This window comes from Pogoniulus pusillus, chromosome 21 (assembly GCF_015220805.1).
Source record: "Pogoniulus pusillus isolate bPogPus1 chromosome 21, bPogPus1.pri, whole genome shotgun sequence".
NCBI classification, from domain to species: Eukaryota; Metazoa; Chordata; class Aves; order Piciformes; family Lybiidae; genus Pogoniulus; species Pogoniulus pusillus.
This window is the reverse complement of record NC_087284.1, coordinates 18484691-18493332: the sequence shown is the minus strand read 5'-3', so window position 1 is coordinate 18493332 and position 8642 is coordinate 18484691. Positions and strand designations below refer to the sequence as shown.

Sequence of the window (8642 nt, the reverse complement as noted above, 5' to 3'; positions counted from 1 at the left end):
TCGCTGAAGTAAGAGAACTCTCTGGAGGAGTCCTAGATTCTTTACTTTAAATGGCTAATATTTAAGAAAGGGACTTTTGCCTCTTTGGAGTAAATATGGAGTGGTTCATGCATACCAACAGGAGATGCAGTGAGAGCAGTCAATAGAAATGAACAGAAATGTTTGTGTTACATCTTCTGAGTCGATAAAACCTGCCCTCCTTGGCTGATGTCCACCTCCCCTCCTTCAAAGTCTATCAATTGTGTCCAAAAACTTGGACTATCAAGATGAAATTTCAAGCAGACTCAAAAATAAAATCAGCTGTTTCCCGAGGAGAGCTAGACCACACCTTGAGTACTGTGTTCAGTTCTGGGCCCCCCAGTTTAGGAGGGACATTGAGATGCTTGAGCGTGTCCAGAGAAGGGTGACAAGGCTGGGGAGAGGCCTTGAGCACAGCCCTACGAGGAGAGGCTGAGGGAGCTGGTATTGGTTAGCCTGGAGAAGAGGAGGCTCAGGGGAGATCTTATTGATGTCTACAACTACCTGAGGGGTGGTTGTAGCCAGGAGGAGGTTGCTCTCTTCTCTCAGGTGGCCAGCACCAGAACAAGAGGACACAGCCTCAGGCTGTGCCAGGGGAGATTTAGGCTGGAGGTGAGGAGAAAGTTCTTCACTGAGAGAGTCATTGGGCACTGGAATGGGCTGCCCGGGGAGGTGGTGGAGTCGCCGTCCCTGGAGCTGTTCAAGGCAGGATTGGACGTGGCACTTGGTGCCATGGTCTAGCCTTGAGCTCTGTGGTAAAGGGTTGGACTTGATGATCTGTGAGGTCTCTTCCAACCCTGATGATACTGTGATACTGTGAAATGCCTCAACATTTTCTCACAGAAGAAAACAGTTCATTGCCTGGAGACACCAGAATTCTGTCCCTTCCCAAGAAAGCTGTGAAAGGACTTTTTGCAAGGGCTTGTAGTGGTAGATTGAGAGGGAATGGATTTAGGCTTGAGGAGGGTAGATTTAGACTGGATATTAGGAAGAAATTCTTTACAGTGAGGGTAGTGAGATCTGCAGGTTGAAATGGAAATAGATTTAACAAAACACCAAAACTAACTCCAATGCCAATATAAAGTATATAAAGTTATGCTCAGCCCAGCAAATGTATGGTGGCCACAATAAAGGGGAAGGCAGCATGGTTAAGCAAGCCCTTCCAGGGATGGGGAGAAGCAGGAGGAGAAAGAAGAGTACAAGCTCTGGTAACAAAAAGAAAAGAAGGGTAATAGTACTTGGTGATTCCCTTCTGAAGGGAGCTGAGGGCCCTGTATATTGTCTCCCTTGGACCTGGGTACAGGATATCACAAGGAGGCTGCCTAAATAATTTGTCACTCTGATTATTACCTGCTGCTGTTTGTCCAGGCTGGCAGTGATGAAACTGACATAAAGGGCACCATGGTAATTAAAAGGGAATTCCAAGCTCTGGGTCAACTGACTGATGGTGTAGGAGCACAGGTGGTGTTCTGCTCATTCCCAATTGTGGCAAGGATGGATGCTGAAAGGTACAGGAACACCAGCATTATGGCTGGTGGCTCAAGGGCTAGTGCCTGAAGCAGAAGTTTGGGTTCTTTGACCATGGGGCAACCTTTACTGCACCTGGTCTGGTAAACTCAGAAGGGTCGGAAGGAGGACCCGGGAAATTACAGACCTGTCTCAGCCTGACCTCAGTGCCATGCAAGATTATGGAACAGATCATCTTGAGTGCAATCACAGGGCACCTACAGGATGGACAGGGGATCAGACCCAGCCAGCATGGATGGTCCTGTTGACCAACCTGATCTCTTTTTATGACCAGGTGATCCACCTGGTGGATGTGGGGGAGGCTGTGGATGTAGTCTACTTGGACTTCTGCAAGGCCTTTGACACCATCTGCCATGGCAAACTCCTGGCAAAGCTGGCAGCTCGTGGCTTGGACAGGGGCACACTGTGCTGCGTTAAGAACTGCCTGGATGGCTGGACCCAGAGAACAGTGGTGAGTGGTGCCACATCCAGCTGGTGGCCAGTCACTAGCGGTGTGCCCCAAGGATCAGTGCTGAGCCTAGTCCTGCTTAATATCTTCAGTGATGGTCTGGATGAGGGGATTCAGTCCAGCATCAGTAAGTTTGCAGATGACACCAAGTTGGGAGCATGTGTGGATCTGTTAGAGGGACCTGGACAGGCTGCACAGGTGGGCACAGTCCAATGCCATGAGTTTTAACAAGTCCAAGTGTAAGGTTCTGCACTTTGGCCACATCAACCCCATGCACTACAGGCTAGGGACAGAGCAGTCAGGCAGAGAGGGACCTGGGGGTACTGGTTGGCAGCTGTCTGAACATGAGCCAGCAGTGTGCCCAGGTGTCCAACAAGGCCAGTGGCATCCTGGCCTGTATCAGGAATAGTGTGGCCAGTGGGACCAGGGAAGTCCTCTGCCCCTGTACTCAGCACTGGTTAGGCCACATCTTGAGTACTGTGTCCAGTTCTGGGTTCTTCAATTTAAGAAAGATGTTGAGGTGCTTGAATTGTCCAGAGAAGGGCAACAAGGCTGGAGAGGGGGCTGGAGCACAGCCCTGTGAGGAGAGGCTGAGGGAGCTGGGGTTGTTCAGCCTGCAGAAGAGGAGGCTCCAGGAAGACCTTATTGTTCTCTACAACTACCTGAAAGGAGGTTGTAGCCAGGTGTGAGTTTGTCTCTTCTGGCAGGCATCCAGTGACAGAACAGAAGGACACAGACTCAAGCTGAACCAGGGCAGGTTTAAGCTGGATGTTAGGAAGAAGTTCTTCACAGAAAGAGTGATTGGCATTGGAATGGGCTGCCCAGGGAGGTGGTGGAGTCACCATCCCTGGAGGTGTTTAAAAGGAGACTGGATGAGGCACTTAGTGTCATAGTTTAGTTAATTAGAAGGGTTAGGTGATAGGTTGGACTCAATGATCTTAGAAGTCTTTTCCAACCTGGTTAAATCTGTGATTCTGTGATCTCAGTTATGAAGAAAATTGTCTCTACAGAGGTGTGCTTGGGCTTTGCAGGATTCAGTACCATCTGAATGACTCTCCTTCAGTTCCTCAGTCTATTCCCATGAGGCTACCTCATATCTAGAGATATCCCTGAATATCAGCAACACTTTTGAAGTATATCACACCTCTCCACAGTTGACTTCCACTGCAGAAGTGGTGACATGCTTCTGTCTCTAAATATACAGGTGAGAGACTCTGAGAGTTTTTGTATCCAGAACTACTGCGGATCAGATGGATCAAGAAACAATGAGGGAAAATCATTCTTTTGCTCAGCAGACTATGAAGAAATGTGTGTTTGAGAAGGGAACATGCATGAGCACACAACCTGGCTGGAGCATACAGATGGCTCTGTAAGTATGAGTCCTATTGGGCTGAGTGGGATGAATGGCTCTTTTTGCCTGTCCCCATCTCTGATCAGATGAGTGCAAACATCAGTGCTAACGATTAGCCTTTTGCCCTTGGCTAGCAATTTTCTCACAGCAGCATCATAACACATGCAGTCTCCAGACCAGCCACATGACTTGTGTGGAACAATTACATTTACATTCTCTCCTGAAAAAATCTGTGACTATAGCCAAGCACAAAGACAGCTACGTTCTCTATACCACCCACAACTTCAACAGAGCAGTTATCTGTTTGTTTCTGAACCCTATCATGCTTCTGTTCTGGTATTTAAGGGCCACAACTTCTAAGCCACGTTTATTTCTCTTATCTCAATTAGTCAAAGAGACTTGGAAAAAAAGCCTGACATGGTATGATCTGTGCTTGCAGTAAACCAGGACTATTTTGGAACAGAATTGTTTTAGTCAGCAGTCCTCTGCAAATTTCCCAGTGATGACACATCTGGTAGGACAAAGCAGGAGTTAAGGCATATGCGTAGGATGGTCGCCAACATACACACGAGTATCAGGTATGTATCACAGACAGCTGCCATACTTACTGAGTCAGCTCTGTATCCCTTCATGTAGGTGCCTGTGTCTCTTAGGTCCTTATGCAAGTCTCCCACAGATTCCACACTATGGGCAACTTGTACTTTAATGGAAAACTTCCTTATTCTTATGCAAAAAATAGATAGTATTAGAATACTGATCTAGCACAGAGAGGCCTTTGCAAACAGTGTAAGAAGTTGCACTGCACTGCCTGACCTCTGTGGCCTTTCACAGCTACATGACGCAGTCAAGAGGATGTGATTCAATGCAGTCACAGCCCTAGAAGCACCGAGGAAGCATAGGTCCTTAAGTTATAGGCATGATGTCATCATTAAAATAAAAGAAGAAGAAGAAAAGACAAAGAAGAGGACAAAAAGTAGAGAAGGAGAAGAAAGGTTTGAAGTTAAGCCATGACTGGTGAGCTTGTGCCCATGTGTTCAAATTTGCTCTGACAAAGTGAAGACCTACTACAGAACTAGAGGTGTAACCTTTCAGATATATTCTCTGACTTCTGTTTCTACTCTGTTTCCTCCTATTTCCCAGCCTCCTCTATTTGTCCCACATTTGAATCACAAATAAAATCTCAGGTCTTCTTTTTTCTCCATAGGTGAACAAAGACATTACAGTAATATCCATTTGCTTTCATTTAACAGCGACACATGAAATGTCAAATGGGGCTAGAACTCTTTTTACATGTCACTGAAAGTGACCCATTTATGTAGCTCCTTTGGCTCCTGGTTTAGCTAAGCAAAAAATACAATTTACTTTTCTTTCTTTCCCTTCTCCAGAGGGGGAGGGGAAATCAGAACTCAGAAGGTAGAGAAAAAAAAAAACACACAAAAGCAAAGTGCTAGGGAGATCCTAACCATAATCACTCCACATGGCTCTTGAACACCTACTAGTTTGGGCAGTTCCTAACCAGTCCAATCTGGATTGGTTCTAGAATTAATTAGCAAGATATTCATGGTAGCTGTCAATGTTCTATTCACTGGGGAGGGTGTGTGCATGTGGAGGTGTGTGTGGGTAGGAGAGGAGCAGGGTAAGAACTTGGCAGTAAGTAGATTAAACAGTGCTTGATTCTTATGACCTACTCATTCAGCAGCCTGCTGGAGGTCACAGAGCTTTAAAAATGACTGCATTAAAGCTCTGATTTTGCATGTTTGTCCAGTGGGTTGATTCTTGATAACATATGAAACCCCACTTGCATCAATGGGGTTCTGTGCAGATGTAAGAATCCCACCCGGAGAATCAGTCCTGCAGTCAGCAGGAAAAGCTCATTGTTGAAACAAATTCTCTGTCAATGAGTAAGTATACAATTATCCTACACATAACAACATTTTCTGTGCATCCTTCAGAGAATTATGCTCCATCCACTGGAACATGTTGACTTCTATTGCCAGTTATAGAAGCTAAAGCACTGACATCACAAACAATTATAGAGATGAGCAGAAAAGCAGCTGTAAGAAAACCCTAATGGATTATGGGTGTGTTGTTCCAGTAGTGCTGCTCGAGAAAATTGGTTTGTACCATTTCAATCTTTAATTAGGGGGAACACAATTTTCCTGAAAACGAGAATCATTGTGGGGGCTGAAATCTATTCTAAGTCTTTTCATCGCTTTCCAGAGAGAGTGGAGACTCTGCTTTTGGAAGCAGAGAGGAGCCTCCCCCCCTCCCCCTCAGCTTAGTCATTTTCTCTGACTTTGCAGAATTGTGACTTGTGCAAAGTCACAGAGAGCCAACGTCAGAGCTGCAAATAGTTCTTCCACCCCCCTGTTCCAACTGTTAGATCACTGCTCTAACAGTGCACCGGATCAAAGGTAAGTGTGTTTTGAGGAACCTTCCTTATCAGACATTTAATATCCTTTAATACCATGTTGCAACTAAACTGGCAACCTTTTAGAGTAAGACTCCTTTGAGAAAGCTCTAACTAACAAATCAAGGGAATGTTACTTATTAAAAATGCATTAAATGGATGGCAAAAGCATTTATCTTGTTAGTCCCTAATATTTTAGATCTCTACATAAAGCTAGGAAGGAATGCTTAAAAAACTCTCAAAGGTCTTTTTTTTCTTCTGAAAATAGGATTTAAGACCCAGGAACCATGATGATGCTCTCCATCTTCTGTCTTGTGCAAACTGACTCAAGGTATTTTACGGGTTACATTTTGGTTACATTTTCTACAGTAAGCACATTGAATAGAAAAGCCTACAAAGAGCTCCCTAACATCCATCTGGCTGTTGTCGTTTGATCTCTGAAATACTGCCACAAGAAGTATAGGCTGGATGTTAGGAGGAAGTTCTTCACAGAGGGAGTGATTTGCCATTGGAATGGGCTGCCCAGGGAGGTGGTGGAGTCACCGTCCCTGGAGGTGTTCAAGAAAAGCCTGGATGAGGCACTTAGTGCCATGGTTTAGTTGACTGGCTAGGGCTGGGTGCTAGGTTGGACTGGATGATCTTGAAGATCTCTTCCAACCTGCTTGATTCTATGATTCCAAGATTTCCACCGTATTTGTCCTTAACTGATAGCTATTACAAGTAGCAGTTACTACAGGAATAAGATAAAATGTGATCTGGCTTAATTTCCCCTCACTCTAGACATCCCAAAGTTAATTATTTACTCTGAGCTAGGCATATAGATCTTCCCTACAATTGGAGGATAGTGTTAAGAACTTCAAAAAAGGCTCAGCTGATGTCCTTCAGACATTTATTCTACATTTCAATGCCAGGAAGTACCAGTCTCTCTGTTGGCTATAGAGGCAGCTCATGCAGACAGGCAGAGTTTGGCTTTTATATGATTAATATAATTGAGCTGAGTCCCACCCTCAGAGAGATCAGAAAAGCAGCAGTCTATTGCTACTTAACGCTTTCTCTTCTAATCCCTTTGTGGATGTCACACCAGAATATTATTCCAGCTGTGGTCATGTTTGTCATTTTAAAATGTAAAAATAGCATAAAAGTATCCATACCCAGAAACCTTGCTGCTTTCACAAGTATGTTCTCTAAGACAAACAACCCAAATCCTTATCCCTTTTAGTCCTCACCGTTCTCAGTCCTCTCCCACTAATTCAGCATTCTTTAAAGAGAGCTTTTGTAAGGACATCAAATTATGGAGATGATTCCAGTTTGACCTTCAAGAGCTGGTTGTGGGTTAGGCACCCTCCCAAAGGGTGCATTATTTTATATATACATATATATATAAAACATTATAGAATAGAAATCTACAAAGGCTCCACCATACTAATAAATTGTGCTTGTACCTAATATGTTAGACTGAGATATTTGAGTTTCATCACTTATATCTCTGTAAAATACAAGTGGAACCAGAGGTAGGATTGGTCTGACCAGAAGTAGATGTCAATGGTGTCTATCTTTCAGCTTTTTGTCTAGAATTCTTTTATAATCAATGAGAGAGAAAAGGACAGTCCCAGATATGATACAAGGCAGATACCTAAAAGAGGTCAGATTAATTATGCCATATAAATTCTCTTTCTTTTTATGACTAAAGTCCAATATGAGTAGCTCATTATAAAAGCTGATCTTGCAGAATTAGGTGAGGTTGCTCGTAAGCCTTGCGTAAGTGTTAGGGTTTCATTATGAAAGGCAGAAATTTGAGAGAAGCTAATCCACATCACAGCAACAGGAGAAACATTAAGTTTTGTTAGCCCCTGACAAGCTAAATCAATCACTCAACACTGAAAGCAAGGCAGGGGGGTGGAGACAACTTTCTAAAGCATACAACCAGTGGCAGAAGATTTTAATGAGATGCTGACAAGCAGAAAGGTTAAGATCTACTAAACTGTTTGTTCTGTTCAACTTCTCAGTAGACAATTTTACTTCATACAACTTTCATATTCTCTACAGATCTCTCCATGCACCTCCAAAGAAGCCCATGCTGGAGCAGATTTGCTGGCAGGACTTGTGACTCCATGGGGGACCCAAGCTGGAGCAGTTCATGAAGAACTGCAACCTGTAGGAAGGACTCACACTGGAGAAGTTCATGGAGGACTGTCTCCTGCTGGTGGGATGCCACACTGGAGCAGGCAGAGAATTCAGGAGTGAAGTTGAACTCAGGAAGAAAGGAAAGGTTTGGGGAAGGTGTTTTAAGATTTGGATTTATTTCTCATTATCCTATACTGACTTTTGATTTGCAATAAATTATTTTAGCTTCCCCAAATTGAATCTGATTTGATTGTGGCAGTAACTTCTGAGTGGGCTCTTGCACTTGGGCAGAGGTGGTCATGTGCTTGGATATCCTCTCAAATCTATGAAGCAATAAAAGAAAAATCAAGAAAAATTACATAGGTAATTTTATTTAGCAGATATGGAAGAAAGAGTTGGAATAATTGTCAGCTGCAGACAAGAGCTGGCAGACTGAGAATGAATTAAATGGCTTGAAAGGTGGAAATATGTCTGCAAGGCATTCTTCAACAAAAAGGAGCCAGTGGAGAGAGTCAAGAGGAAAGGAAGTCTAGAAAATGGTCTTTGCAGAGGTAGTATGAACATTATTTCTGTTAATGAGCAGCAGAAAAAGGCTGTAGTGTTTAAAGGCAAAGATGAGGAGAATTTGGAAGAGAGTTAAGACTTTGTAGCTATCTACAGGCTTCAGAAATACTATGCAAGATGGAAACTTGATCTGATTTTTGGATTTGACTAGCTGCCTGCATCACCAGTCTGTCCAATGAGCCCAGTGATCACATTATTCA

At 43.8% G+C, this 8642-nt stretch overlaps 1 long non-coding RNA gene across 1 annotated transcript; it reads left to right on the top strand.

Moving 5' to 3' along the window:
- The first annotated feature begins 5534 nt into the window (after positions 1–5534).
- LOC135184722 (uncharacterized) lies at positions 5535–8104 on the top strand. The gene is made up of 3 exons (XR_010306139.1): positions 5535–5758; positions 6023–6085; positions 7801–8104. It is a non-coding gene; the product is annotated as an uncharacterized LOC135184722 (long non-coding RNA).
- The last annotated feature ends 538 nt before the right edge of the window (positions 8105–8642 follow it).